At 51.0% G+C, this 14,861-nt stretch overlaps 1 protein-coding gene across 2 annotated transcripts in view; it reads left to right on the plus strand.

The window, feature by feature from the left end:
• RASA1 (RAS p21 protein activator 1) overlaps positions 1-14,861 on the plus strand; it is a 926,777-nt gene that overhangs the window by 852,636 nt on the left and 59,280 nt on the right. The window lies entirely within an intron of this gene.

Here is a 14,861-nt window from a genome sequence, read left to right on the forward strand (position 1 = left end):
GTAAACGCCTGCCTGCAGGTGGAACAAATTTGTGGCATGGTGCACAGCATAGGCTGTGGATACACTCACTGCCCCCCTTTCAGAGGTTCTCCTCTTTCTTCTTTCTCTTGCCCAGCAGGGCTCTGCTCTGGGCCCTATCAAAGGCTTTCTCTCTGCCATTTCAGCCTTCTTGAGGCTTTCTGATCAACCTTCTCTTTTCAAGTCCCCTGTTGTAAATAGATTCTTGAAAGGCATCACACACGTTTCCTCCTGTTCCTTTCGTGATGCCTCAGTGGGACTTGAATCTTGTATTGACTTATCTGATGTGCGCAATCTACAAATAGAGCATTTGAGATTATTAAAGTCATCTGGACTTTTTGCATGGTGTGCCCTTACATTGGCAACACTACATAAAAAAACCTGTTTCCTACAAACACCCCTCAAATAGGAGGAATAAGTGGAGGCATACAGCTGCCCCCTCCATTTCCTCTTCAGCCTCTGTGCCTTGGGTTCTGTGAGATGTATGTCTTAAAGGAGAGCAGTTCCCACCCAGTAGCATCTAAGGTAGGTATGGACCCAGTAACGCTTCATATAGGGCAGAAGGTCCCCCAAGTGACCCCTTGCCTTCCCGCAGGCAACCCTCCCCCCCACCACCTCCTCCCATCAAGCCCCCTGACCGGTGTATCTGATAGAGACTTCTGGATGCAGATTCCTTACCTTTGAATTTCCCAGGCATCATCCTGGATTTAGAAACTTATGCTGAGCAATACCCCTTGCGTGCCACGTCGGGTGGCTCCATTCGGCTTTGAGTGACATCAGCAGCGTCTGTTATGTCGCAGTGCCTATATAGGCACCACCAAGGCACGCAGATGCCGATTTTTTTTCTTTCCATGCCAGTTAAGTGCTGATCTGAGAAGCGCTACCCCTCTGCTGCTTTTTAGCAGGCCTATTCTCAACTTATGTTAAAATGTTGGGATTTGCCTTCATGTGCGAGGGATGTCTTCAAGGAAGACCGGTTTCAAACCATCCGGGACTTGTTCCCGCATGATGTCGGTCACCGATCCCCATCGCGTATATTTGTGGTGTTGTGAACGCAACCACAATACGAGGTCGTGTTCAGACTGTCGTGTGAGGTCACGGCCCGTTCGAAGAAGAGTTTGCAGGACCACTCATGGAGCCCTAAGTCCTCTTCCTCCCATTCGAGGTCCTCTGGGCACTCCGCGATAAGGCACAAGAAGAAAAAGAAGACCAAGCTGACTTCATCTTCACCGCAACTGACGTCTGTCGTTGAGAAAGGTAAGGAGCACTGATGCTCTAGGCACGGTTCTGCGGAGCCGGAGCCAGAGTCGACTTTGTGCATTCCACCCTTTCCAAGAGCCGGAACGACACCCGCTTAAAAAAGAGTTTTACAAGGCCATGAGCCTCGTATTTTAGCAGAACGACTCTGCTTGTGAGCCCTTGGGCCCTATGGGGTTGGATGGGGCCCTATCCGGTTCGACCGGTCGGCTCCAGCCACGGCGCCGTTTGGGCCTCAGGGATCCTATCCCGGATCCGGGTCGACACCGGCCATGCCAACGCGACCTTCCCCTATGTCGAAATTGGTGCCACACTACTCCAGTGAGTGGGAGAATTTGCCATCATCCCCTCGCTGGAGATCTATAATAGACTAGTGGATCTTGCAGATCGTCGAGGAGAGCTATTGTCTTCTTTACCTTCGTTTTCCTCTTACTATTCTGCCAAGTCAGGAATGGCTGGCGGAGGATCATTTAAAGTTGCTCCAAGAGGAAGTTGCAGCTCTGTTGGCAAAGGAGCTATAAAAAGGGTCCCAGTTTCAGAAGTTGGCAGTGACTGTTATTCCCTCTACTTTCTAATTCCGAAGAAGAACAAGGGACAACAGCCCATTTTGGATCTTTGGACCGTCAATCTCTTCCTTGAAAAGGAAATTAAAAAATGCTCACTTACCTCAGGTCTTGTCTTCCCTTGACCAAATGGACCGGATGGTAGCCATGGACCTGCAGGATGCCTATTTTCACATTCCCATCCTGCATTAACTGCGGTTCAAGGTAGGCCACGAGCACTGTCTTTTTACCATGCTCCCCTTTGGTCTTATCAGTGCCCCTCGGGTGTTCACCAAGGTGATGGTGGTGGTTGCAGCTCAACTGCGCAGTTTAGGGGTGTCAGTCTTCCCCTAACTCGATGACTGGCTGTTGAAGGCAGCTTCCCTCCAGGCAGTTGTCTCCCACCTTCATACTTCGGTGAACCTTCTGCATTCGCTGGGGTTCTCTTTAAACGTGCCGAAGTCACACCTGACTCCTTCTCTGATGTTCCGTTTTATCGGGCTGTTCTGGACAAACTGCAGTTTCAGTCTTAACCTCCTGAGCAGCGAGTCTGGGATTTTTAGGCTATGATTCCGATATTTCAGCCTCTATCCTGGATTTCGGGGTTGACTTTGAGACTGTTTGGTCTCATGGCCTCCTACATCCTGTTGGTATGACGTGCAAGATGGCTTATGCAGACTCCTCAGTGAGACTTGAAGTTCCAATGGACACAGCATCAGTGTAATCTTACTGATGTGGTTCAGATCTCAGAAGGAACTACAAAGAATCTGTAGTGTGGTTAATGAACCGTGATTGGGTCTACGGCAGACCTCTCTCCCTTCCCTAACTAGATTTCATGGTCGTGACGGATGCGTCACTTCTGGGAAGTGATGGCCACATGGTAGAGGTGGAAATCAGTGGTCACTGGTCTCTGGCGGAGACGGGGCTCCACATAAACTTGCTGGAACTCTGAGCGATTCAGTTGGCTTTGAAAGCATTTCTTCCATCTGTCAAGGGGGAGTTAGTGCAGGTGTTCACTGACAACACCACCGCCATGTGGTAATGCAACAAGCAGGGCGGGGTGTGGTCTTGGATCCTCTGTCGAGAGGCCCTGTGTCTCTGGACATGTCTGGAACCGCAGGGCATTTTCTTGGTGGTTCAACACCTGGCAGGTTCTCAGAACGCCAGGGCTGACGATCCCAGCCATCGATGCCTCCCGTATCATGAATGGCGTCTCCAGTCCGAGGTGACACAAGGTCTCTTCCAGCAGTGTGGAAAACCTTGGTTAGATTTATTCGCCTTCAAAGAGAACACGCAATGTCAGCAGTACTGCCTGCTGGAATATTCAGGGCGGCTATCGCTTGGCGACGTGTTTTGTCGCAAGTGGAGCTCAGGCCTGTCGTAGGCCCATACCACTCCTGCCCAGTGTTCTGAAGAAGATCAGGAGCGACTAGGCCCAAGTCATTGCACCGGACTGGGCAAGGAGAGTCTGGTATCCAGAGCTTCTGAGCATGAGTATCGATTCTCATATCAGGCTGCCCCTTCGGAAGGATTTTCTGTAGCAGGGGAGGGTTCTCCACCCGAACCTGTCAACTCTGCACCTCCATGCGTGGAGATTGAGCGGCGACAGTTGATAGCTTTTGATCTTCCTCCCGAAGTCTGTAACGTTATTCTGGCTGCCAGGCGGCCCTCCACTAAGACGGTATAAGCCTGTATTATACTGTACAGAAATTTCTCTTGACCCTCTTTCTGCTTCTACCTACTGTCCTCTTATTCATTCTAATGCTTGCCCAGAAGGGTTCTGCTTTGGGAACTCTCAAGGGTTACCTCTCTTCTCTGTCAGCCTTTTTGTGGCTGCCAGATCAGCCTTCTCTCTTTAAATCTCCTATTGTGAATAGATTCCACTGGGGCGACGGCAGGCACTACTGCTTTGGGACGAGGAGTCCCTCTGAATGACATTTGTCAGGCAGCTATGTGGACATCGCTGCACACATTTACAAAACACTACTGCCTGGACAGCCAAGTCCGGAGAGACAGCTTCTTTGGCCGTTCTGTTCTGCAGGACTTTCTGGAGTTAGCTTGGTTCGCAGACCCACCTCCGGGTTTTGGTATTGCTGGGGTATCTATTCTAAGGTAAGGAATCGAAAACTGTTTCTTTCAGATGAACAAGTTACTTACCTACAGTAATGATATTTTAGCCCACTTTATTCTAGTTTACCCCATCCCACTCCAAATTCCACTGCAATCTATCCAACTCCTCCCGACTCTAATCTAGCCCACTCCACTCCAATCTAGCCCACTCCATCACGGTCTACCCCACTTCAATCTACCCCACTCCACTCTTCAACACTCCATTCCAATCGACCCAAATCTACCCCACTCCACTCAAATATACCCCAACCCATTCCACCCACTCCAATCTACTCCACCCAATCTACCCTACCTCGTTCTACCCCTCCCCATCTTCCCCTATGTACTCATTTCCACCCTAGCCCACTCCAATTCACTTCACCCCAGTCCAATCCAATCCAACCCACTCCACTCCAGTCCAATCCAACCCACTCCACTCTACCCCAATCCAATCCAACCCACTCCACTCTACCCCATTCCAAACTACCCCACTCCAATCATACCTCTTCAGTCTACCGCACTCCAATCTATTCCACTCAATTCCAGTCTATCTTACTGTAATCCACCCACTCTACCCTACTCAAGCTTAATCGACCCCACTCCAATCTACCCCACTGCAACCCAGTCTACCCCCTCCAATCTACCTCATTCCATTCCAGTCTACCCCGCTCCACCCTAAACTATCCTATTCCAGTCTACCCCATCCAATCCACCATACTCCAATTTACTGCACTCCAATCTACCCCACCCTAACCTGATTTACCCCATCCACCCCACCCATCCCAATCTACCCTACGCCTTTCTATCAAACTCCATTACAATCTTCCCCACTTCACTCCAATCTACCGTACTTCACTCCAATATACCCTGCTCTACACTATCCCACTACTATCTAACTCCAATCGGCCCCACTCCACCCTAATCTACCCAGTCCAGTCTACTGCTCTCTACTCCTATCTATCCCACTCTCCCTCACTCCAATCTACACCATTCCAATCTGCTGCACTCCACTCTTCTGCAGTCTAACCCACTCCACTCCAATGTACCCCAATATATCCCACTCTACTCCACCCCATTCTATCCCAATCTACTCCACTTCACCCCAGTCTGCCCCAGTTCAGTCTACCCCAATGAACTCAACTCTGCCCTGCTCCACTCCCATTCTACCCTACTTTAATCCACTCATTCTTCCCCACTCCAATCTACTGACCCCACTCCAATCTACCCAATTCCACTCCAGTATACTCCACTCCAATCCACTGCACCCTACCCCAATCTACCTTACTCCACCCCAATATATCCCATTCCACCCGATCTACCCTGCTCCGATATACCCCACTCCAATCTACCTCTCTAATATACCTCTCTAATATACCTCTCTAATCTACCCCTCTAATCTACCCCTCATCCAATCTACCACATGCCATCCCACTCTACCCCAATCCATTCTACCCCCACTCTACGCCAATCTGGCCCTCTCCGCCCAAACCCAACCTACCCCACTCCACCACAACCCAACCCATGCCACTAACTTTTAGCCATGCTGAACGCCAGTCTCATTTGTGTACATAATGCCTAAAACACATTGCCCAAACCAACAGCTCTCTCATAGGCAAGACCTATTGTATTTGTCAATGCTTGTTCCTGATGTCAAAGAGGCTGCTCATAGTAGAGCCTGCAAATAGTAAGAGTGTGGCACAGGATACCTTTTCTAGATATGCCCCAGAATTACTGCAACAAAAATGGCAAATGCATATAGTACAGTCACAGACAAGGTACCTCTTGTAGAAATGTGATGCATGTTTTTTATTCAAGATAATTTTGATGGTTCAAAAAAAGAAATTGGTGTCAGCACATACTTGAATCTCGACAAACTCTAATTGGTTTAGGTGGAACAAATGTTCACAGCTTTGCAGCAAATGGATTCAGTAGTTTTCTTCATCTACATAATAACCTCTATTCCTCTTGCATAATCTGGAAGCTCACTGGTGTTATTTAAAAGTAAGTGGCTAGCTTTAGCAATTCAGAGTATTTCATTTCACTGTTATATCAGCACTTTGAGTGTTTAACAAAGTAATAGTCGTGGTTAACTGCAGACTTAAAGAAGACTTCGGGCATACACTAGTACAGGCAGCTAGCTATTGAAAGAATAATCACAGGCAGCAGGGTATGCCTCACATAACAGACCTGCATCTCTGTGTTACAGATCGTATCAGAGGGTGGCTGGCTATTGGGACCAGGAATTATCACCAGTGAGCAAGTGCCACAGGCTCTACTGCACTGGTTGACCATCAAGCCTCAAGCTACAAAAAACGCTGTAAGGAATACTTTACATTGTACCTACCACCGTGCATTGCCTGGGGGACACTGTAACCGGCTTCTAAGTAGTGTGAAGCTCCACCATCTCAAGTTCTGTTACACTGATTCTTGAGGGAGTCCTAACTGGTCCAATGAGATAGTGAACTATTTCAAAGTGGATCTTGGACACAGTACTCTGGTCACCCAGCTGTGTAACTAAAGAAAGGATAGAGAGGGTAAAGACAATTACCAAATATTGGCATTGTTTTCCCTTGCAAATAGTAGGAAGGAATGTGCTGTGCACATGAGAATCGAAATTTGCCTAGCTTACGTAACGGTAAGTTTCAATTCTATTAAGGACACGGAGGCGAGGATTATGCTATATCTTCCTTCGCTTTATTAACATAAAGAAACCACAGCAGCTCAGGAAAAGATATAATAAGAACAAAAAATGCTTTAAACATAAAGCATTGACGTAATGTTCAACAAAAAGTCAACAACTCCCAAGAGTCTCTTTGCATATAATAATAGTCCATAGTCCTTCGTCTCTGTCCATCATCACTATATAACCGGACTTCCCATCATCTTCCTCCTCTTTCTTCGCGCAGATCACGCTTAAGCCTCATTGGTCCTGTTTAGCACCGTCGTTGCCTGCCAAAAAAGGAACAGCATCAGCGAGGTGGCCCAGGAAAATTGCGACAACAAGGCGAGGAGCATTCAGTGAACAACACAGTACCGACAACGTAAAGGAAAACGCTTTACTTACTGCAATACGGGTGGGTAGAGACACCACCGTAGTCCGGGTGGGATAATCCTCGCCTCCGTGTCCTTAATAGAATTGAAACTTACCGTTACGTAAGCTAGGCAAATTTCGATTCTATGTCAGGACCGGAGGCTTCAGATTATGCTAGTTTAAAGCTTACTTACCACCAACTGAGCCAAATCCACCACCGGCTTAAAATAAAACCTCTTGAAGGTGGAATCCGAGGACCAGTCCGCCGCTCGCATAAGGTCCTCCAGACGAGCACCCACCGAGAATGCCTTAGAGGCCATGGCCCCCCTGGCGGAGTGTGCTCCAAAGAGAGAAGTATTGATGCCCGCTTCCTGCATGACCCAACGCACCCACCGAGCAATAGTGGGAGAGGAGACAGCTTTGTGTGGCTTCCGCAGGGCAATCAACAACTGACGCTCGCCCGGAGGGCGCAGATCCAAGGTCAGCTCCTCATATGCTTTGAGGCATTGCACGACACACAACTTAGGAGTGTCAGTAAAGGCTGGATAGGAAATGGAACGCGACGACGTCTTAGTGCGTCGGCCCACCGTAAAGGTAACCCCATCCGGGGAGAAAAAGCGTGCAGAAACATCCAGCGCGCGCACGTCCGAGACGCGCCTACAAGAGACCAGACATAACAACATGGCTAATTTCGCCGAGAGCTCCTTAAGAGACAGATAAGAATTCGCTGGCCACGACAGGAACAGATTCAGAACCAAATTGACGTCCCAAAGGACGGAGTACCTGGGTTCTGGCGGCAGTGCGAGGCGAACCGCTCGCAGAAGCCGGCACACAAAAGGGTGTTCCCCCACCGGATGGCCCTCGATGTTATCGTGGCCCGCAGAAATCGCCGACCGGATAGCATTGATCGTCCTATACGCTAAACCCTCGTCGGCCAAATGAGCCAGGAAATTCAGCACAGGAACAAGGCCGGCGACCATGGGATCCAAATCCCTTCGTAAACACCAACGCATCCACTTAAGCCAAGCGGATCTGTAACGCTTCGTCGTACTATCGGCCCATGCTTTGGAGAGCAAGTGCGCAGCTGACCCCGAAAGGCCCGGGAGCGTCCAGCGTCTCCTGAGAGCCTCCACGCCACGAGGCGGAGAGTGTTCTGCATGACGAGAGGGTGAGGTTCCTGATCCGGGCTCGTCAGGAGCAGAGGAAACAGGGGGAGTAGGATTGGAAAATCCCAAGAAAGTTCCAGAAGAACCGGAAACCATACTTGAGACCTCCACAGCGGTGTAACCAGCACCAGTTCCGCACCCTGGCGGCGTATTTGGGCCGCTGTTCGCATGATCATGGAGAACGGGGGAAACGCAAACGGCTGTTCCCGACTCCAATCCTGCAAGAACGCGTCCGTGGCCTCCGCCAGAGGGTCCGGCCTCCAGCTGTAGAACCGCGGCAGCTGGTGGTCGAGACGGGACGCGAAGAGGTCCACCGAGAAGGGGCCCCAAAGGGAGTGTAGCCACCGGAAGACTCCCGGATCCAGTTTCCACTGGCTGGCATCCCTGAGATGCCGAGAGTGCCAATCCGCTACCTGATTGCACTGGCCTGGCAGATACTCCGCCGTCACCGCAATGTGACGAGACAGGCAATAATCCCAGAAGTCCTTCGCTAAGTCCGCCAAGGCGCGGGACCGAGGACCTCCTAGGTGGTTCACATACCGGACCGCCGAAATATTGTCCATCCGTAGCAGGACACAAGCCTTCACCGAATCTTTGGTCCAACAGCGAACCGCGAAGGAGCCCGCAAGGAGCTCCAAACAATTGATATGCAATTGTTGTTCTTCTGACGACCAGGCGCCGCCGGTGGAAAAATCCCCGCACCGGGCGCCCCAGCCCGACCTGCTGGCGTCTGACTCTATGATCAAGTCCGGAGCCGACCCGAAGATCGCTCGCCCATTCCATGCCTCCATGTGAGACAGCCACCATGACATCTCCTCCTTCACCTCGTCCGTGAGGGGGACCCACTGATCGTAACACATCCCACGGCGCAAATGCTGCGCCTTCAGGCGTTGAAGAGCCCTGTAGTGCAGCGGGCCTGGGAAAATCGCCTGGATGGAGGACGATAGAAGACCCACCACCTTGGCGACATGGCGCAGTGACGTACGATCCCTCGCGATCGTCTGCCGAAGCAGGTGTCGTATCTTTGCGACCTTCCGACCCGGTAGGCTCAAGACCGCCTGTACCGAGTCCACCACGAAACCTAAAAAGGTGATCTGCTGAGTGGGAACCAAAACCGACTTGGAGCCGTTGATGACGAACCCCAGTCTCTGAAGCAGGCCGACAGCTTGACGCAGCTGTCCCGCCAGAACCTCTGGGCACTGCCCCATGAGGAGGATGTCGTCTAAGTATACTATCATACGGACCCCCTGACTTCTGAGAAACTCCACTACCGGGTGGAGGACCTTCGTGAAGCACCACGGGGCCGAAGAAAGACCGAACGGCAGGGCGGTGAATTCGAACACCTTGCCGTCCCACAGGAATTGTAGGAAACGACGATGAGGGGGGTGGATGGGAACGACCAAGTAGGCATCCTTGAGATCCAGTCGCACCATCCAATCCCGAGGGAGGAGCACGTCCCGAAGGAGGTGGATCCCCTCCATCTTGAAGTGACGGTAGACCAACCACCCATTGAACTCCTTGAGATTGATCACAGGCCTCTTGCCCCCATCTGTCTTGTCTACCAAGAAGACGTTGCTGAGGAACCCACGTGGGTGGCGCGTTGATAGACGGATGGCTCCCTTGCGCAGCAAGTCTGAGACCTCTTCGTCTATCAAGCGCGCGTCGGAATCTGCAAAAACCATAGGGCGCGGGGGCCTCACCTGAGTTGGCTGGTCGTAAAACTCTATATGGAAACCTCTCACAGTTTGCAAAACCCAAGCATCGGCAGTGAGCAATTCCCACTCCCCGTAAAAGCTTGCCAGTCGCCCCCCAATCGGCACTTGATCTAAGCAAAGTACACTTACCGGGGGCATTTCCTTGTCCGGAGTTCTTCTTGAACCCTCTGCCACCATAGCGTTGTCCCCTGGTGGGGTAGAAGTTGGTGTAGTTGGCCGAGGTCTGGTACTGACCTCTTCCGGAGCCTTGTCCACGGTTGTTGGTCTGCTGACCACGGCCGATCGCGCGGCCCCTGCCGCGACCGGCCCCTCCAGAAAAACGCTGGTGGAACACCCTCTTGATGCTGGACTGGGCCTTGTCCAGCGACGTGAACGTATTCACGAACTTTCCCAGCTCGCGGATGAAAGGCTCACCGAAGAGGCCACCCTGGGCCACGGCACCTGCCTCCGACGAGGCCAGGTCCCCCAGCTTCGGATCCAGCTTGATAAGGAGCGAACGCCGCCTCTCCGTGGATAGGGCACAGTTGGCGTTGCCCAAAAATACGATCACCCTCTGGGCCCAGTTGGAGAGCACCTCCGGTGAAATGGCGGTGCCATTCGCTCGGGCCTCCTCCGCCATATCGAGGATCTTCGTGGCGGGCCCGACCGCATCCAACAGCTTGTCCTGGCAGGCCCGCCAGGACCGGTCGATCCCCTTCCTGGGGTCCTTCATGAATTTCGCCAGGAAGGTGGCCATCTTGGGGTCCAATTCTGGTGTCATGGCCACTTTCCCTTCCAGTGTAGGCCGAGGGCATTCCCCGCGCAAGCAACCCCTCGCCTCCTTCTCCAGGGGCTTGCGCAGTCTGCCCGCGACAAACTTCGCCACCGTCTCCCCCGGGGCCCAGGCCGCGGAACGGGGGTGGACGATCTCGTCCGGGTCCAGCATGCCCGACTCGTCTCGGGGCATCTCCTTCGCTGAAGGTGCCGGAAGCCAAGAACGGGTCGACTCCCCGTCGTCATCCGTGTCCGGAGAGTCGTAGATCGGGGAGGCGGGCGCAGTAGACACGTCGCCCGAAGTGCCAGGGTCCACCAAGGGCGCCGGAGGCACCGCCGTCGCCTTAGCCAGGAAGGCGTCGCGAAGTCGCTCGAAAGCGCCCTTGTCCACGCCTTGGGCCTCCGATGAAGGTCCCTCACCACGGGGTCTCTTCGGAGCGGGTGGCAACCCGCCGGACGTCCCCAGGAGTTCGGGGGACGGAGGCACCTGTGCCGCTGCCAGCTTCGCACACTCCTCCACGATGCGGGCAGAAAGGCGGTCCTCCATGGGCCCTACCACCTCCGTCACGCAACGATAGATGGAGTTGTCCACCGCCTGATAAAACTCATCATCCTGCAGATAGGGGCAGGCCTCCTCCTCGTACTCCCCTTCCATCTCGGAACCAAGGGGCAAATGCGGGGCACCCAAGAGGGCGGCAACCGAGAAAGTTCTCGAATGTGGGCAGGCCCAGCGGCTGCGATCACGTTTTGGGCCAGCTGACGTGGCAGGTGGGCTGCACCAACCCCCAAGCGCGCAGACCCTCCTCGCCGGGACCGGGTCTACGTACCCCTCAAGCGCGCTAGGCCACACACGGGAAAGAGGTGCACAGATCTCGCCCGAGGGCGATTCACGCGGTCAGAACCGCTATACAGACCCCAGAGGGCGTCAAATTGGTAAAGTACAGACCCGGATCACCAGGTGTCAGAGGGGTACGCGAGGGTCCGCCCCTGCGCAAGCAGACCCCACGGCGTGGCTCCTCGCACTGCGGAGGCGCGCCGGAGGGTCGGCGAGACGACAGGCCGCCCCCTTGCGGTCTATGTACACACCGCACACAAGTGGGAATAAAGTCGCGTAGGAACGATAGAACGTTCCCGCAACCGGGGACTCTGAAAGGGAATAAACCATGCAAGGAGTCCCCAAAGACCGCACACAAGACAATCAATCACAATAAAAAGAAGTCGAAATAGAAAAGCACTTATCTGGCTGCGGGAGCAGCGAAGAAAGAGGAGGAAGATGATGGGAAGTCCGGTTATATAGTGATGATGGACAGAGACGAAGGACTATGGACTATTATTATATGCAAAGAGACTCTTGGGAGTTGTTGATTTTTTGTTGAACATTACGTCAATGCTTTATGTTTAAAGCATTTTTTGTTCTTATTATATCTTTTCCTGAGCTGCTGTGGTTTCTTTATGTTAATAAAGCGAAGGAAGATATAGCATAATCTGAAGCCTCCGGTCCTGACATAGAATACCCAAGCCATACCATATATGAACAAATGTGCTGGTATGGGATCAGTAAAGTTAATTAGAGATGCGATCGACATATGCTTTTGGACAGTAATGATAGGTATTACCATTGATCAGCTGATTTTACTGGAAGGAGCTGTCCACTATGAGCATATACTGTCCTCGAAGACCAGTATCTTGAGTTATTCCTGTATGTGCCCAAGGTTATCAGAATTTCGAAGAAATCCCTGTGTATAGCTTTAAGATTTGTTCTGCCACCTCATCCATCTAAGAAAGAGAGGAGGCTGCACGTATGTCTTTTGGGCATTCTTAAGGTTCTGTTTAAACTACCATGGACACATAGCCTTTGACCAGTTTACCACCATCGACCACCCTTTGGTAGTTCCTAGCAGTCATTTTTCCCAATTTCAAAAGACAATGGTAACTTTGGTGTGTATTGTAGTTGCAGAAGAAATGCTACCATAATTGTTGTCCAGTTATAGCAAAACGGAGCCTGTATGTGGAATAAGTGGGTTCACTCCCGTCCCTGGTGTGCATTTGTGACAACATGTAAAGCAGAATTCCATGGTGGTAGCAGCATATGTGCTTTAGATAACGCATAATTAGCATTCTCCTGCAATCTGGTTTTGGGCTTGGACCTTTGCAAGTTGTTTTTGTTCGAAGATGTCCCTTGAGTAGAGATGTGGCGTTACTCCTCCTCTTGATGCAAATTTCTCTTGGACACTGACTCCATGTTTTTTTTTTTTTTCTGATCATGCTCGGATGTGTACAGAAAGGTCTCAGAGTTCACCTTTTCAGTAACATGTTTTTCATCAGGTCTGTTAAGTTACCTTTCTTTCATATTGTGTGAGATGCAACCAAGCTCCAGTACCATTGTCGCCCTGATGAGATGGCACCAACAGACTGACGTCACCAAGGGCCCCATGCACAACGGCCTCCTGCCCTTATCCCCTGGCAGACCACCAGAATGTGCAGTCGCAGCCTGCACAATGACCACGATAATGCATCTTGCCTCACCTTTTGATCCAAAAGACCTTCTAGTATTGAAGGGAAAGGCATTGGGCATTGGATGGTGCAGCAGCAGACCACTCTAGTCACCACAGACATCTTTGGTGAATAGTACCCCTTTGTGCAACTGTTTGCGAGTCCAGGGATGGTGTCGTCGAGCAGTGCGGAGAACAACAGATGCAGAATTCTTATCCAACACCAAGTGCTGGCCATCAAATGAAGACCAAACCCAGGACCACGAGTATAGCTTCAGCCTCTGAGGCCTACATTACCAAGCGGGAGGCACACAGTAATTCCCATGCAAAGCGGTTCACCACTAGCAAGGGAGTTGGATTTGAGCATGGGCGCCAAGGCAAGCCAGGGCCCCTGCCAACTTCAGACTTGAATAAGTATTGGCAACTTAGAGACCAGTTCACCGCCCTACCAAAAGTGTTAATATTGTTTATATTTTGAACAACTGTTGCCCGCCTCTGATAACCAGCTGCCAAATGGCCATTAATTAAATGCATTCAAACACAATCGAGAAGCAACAAAGCAGAGTACATATACAAAAGGTTGTACATAGAACATCAAGAGGAAATGAAACCAGAAAATCCTGTGGTTGATTCTGTGTATCTTTAATCAATTTCTTCTTTACAGAATACAGATAAGTGCAGCCAACAGGTTTCAGCTGCTGGGAGTCTGTTCGCATATCGCAAACGCAGAATGCTGGTGGTTGGAATACTCTTTGCTGAATGCGGCCCCTATAGGGATTGACATCATTTCCTACTTAAATGGCATAAAGATCTGTTCTCTTGCATACCCGCACCGGACTTGATTACTGCTACAAGAGCTTTGATTAAATACTTTTGTGTCAATTGCAACACCATGTCTGCTCTCTCCTGCGTGCTCGATCTGACACAGGATCTTGCCGTGAGGAAGCCTGTAACCAGACGAAACTCATTGGCTGCACTTATGCATATTCAGTGAAGAAGTAATTGATTAAGATACACAACTAAAGGATTTTCTAGTTTCATTTCTTTTCATGTTCTTTGTACTAATTTGTGTAAATGTACTCTGCTTTGTTGCCTCTCGATTGTGTAATAACTTTGCAGCCTGGCAAGCTTCGAGTCTGGTACGTTCCAAGGGCACTGAACACTGAATGTCCTTGCTAACAGCTCCATTGGCACCCAAGATTCTGTAGCTGAAGCCAATTTCCATTGATGCCCGAGACAAAAACCTCACCGCTTCGATCCTGGAGAGGTTCCAACAGGAACTGGATGCCAGACAAAAGCACCTGTTTATCCACCCACTCACAGGCAAAATTATGGCAAAATCCCCACCACCTCTGGAGCCTTTTTCTTGAAAGGAGGAAACAAGGTTCGAGCAGGAACCGGCTACCAAGATTCCTTCTTCAGAGCTGGCACCAATTAAGTGCCGGGACAGAGCCACCAGTCCTTTTTCTTTGCCACACGTCCTCTTTCTTTGCCACACGTCCTCTTCCTTTGCCACATGTCCTCTTCCACACATGCTCCTCCTTTGCCGCACAGCCCACTTACCACTTCCACCACCACTCCAGAGCCTTTCTACCATCATGCCCATGCACACCTCCCCCACTGACTCAAGATTCACTGAAAAAGTCCCCCTCTTTCATATTCAAACCCAGGTAGCCCCAATAGGCTGTTTGCCTTGGATCAGATTATCAGCACACTAAAGAATATCACAGACCTAAAAGCTAACAATTTCAACCCGAAAGTGCCAATCCTAGCTCTGC

The sequence above is a fragment of the Lissotriton vulgaris genome, chromosome 3_1 (genome assembly GCF_964263255.1).
Source record: "Lissotriton vulgaris chromosome 3_1, aLisVul1.2, whole genome shotgun sequence".
Classification (NCBI taxonomy): Eukaryota; Metazoa; Chordata; class Amphibia; order Caudata; family Salamandridae; genus Lissotriton; species Lissotriton vulgaris.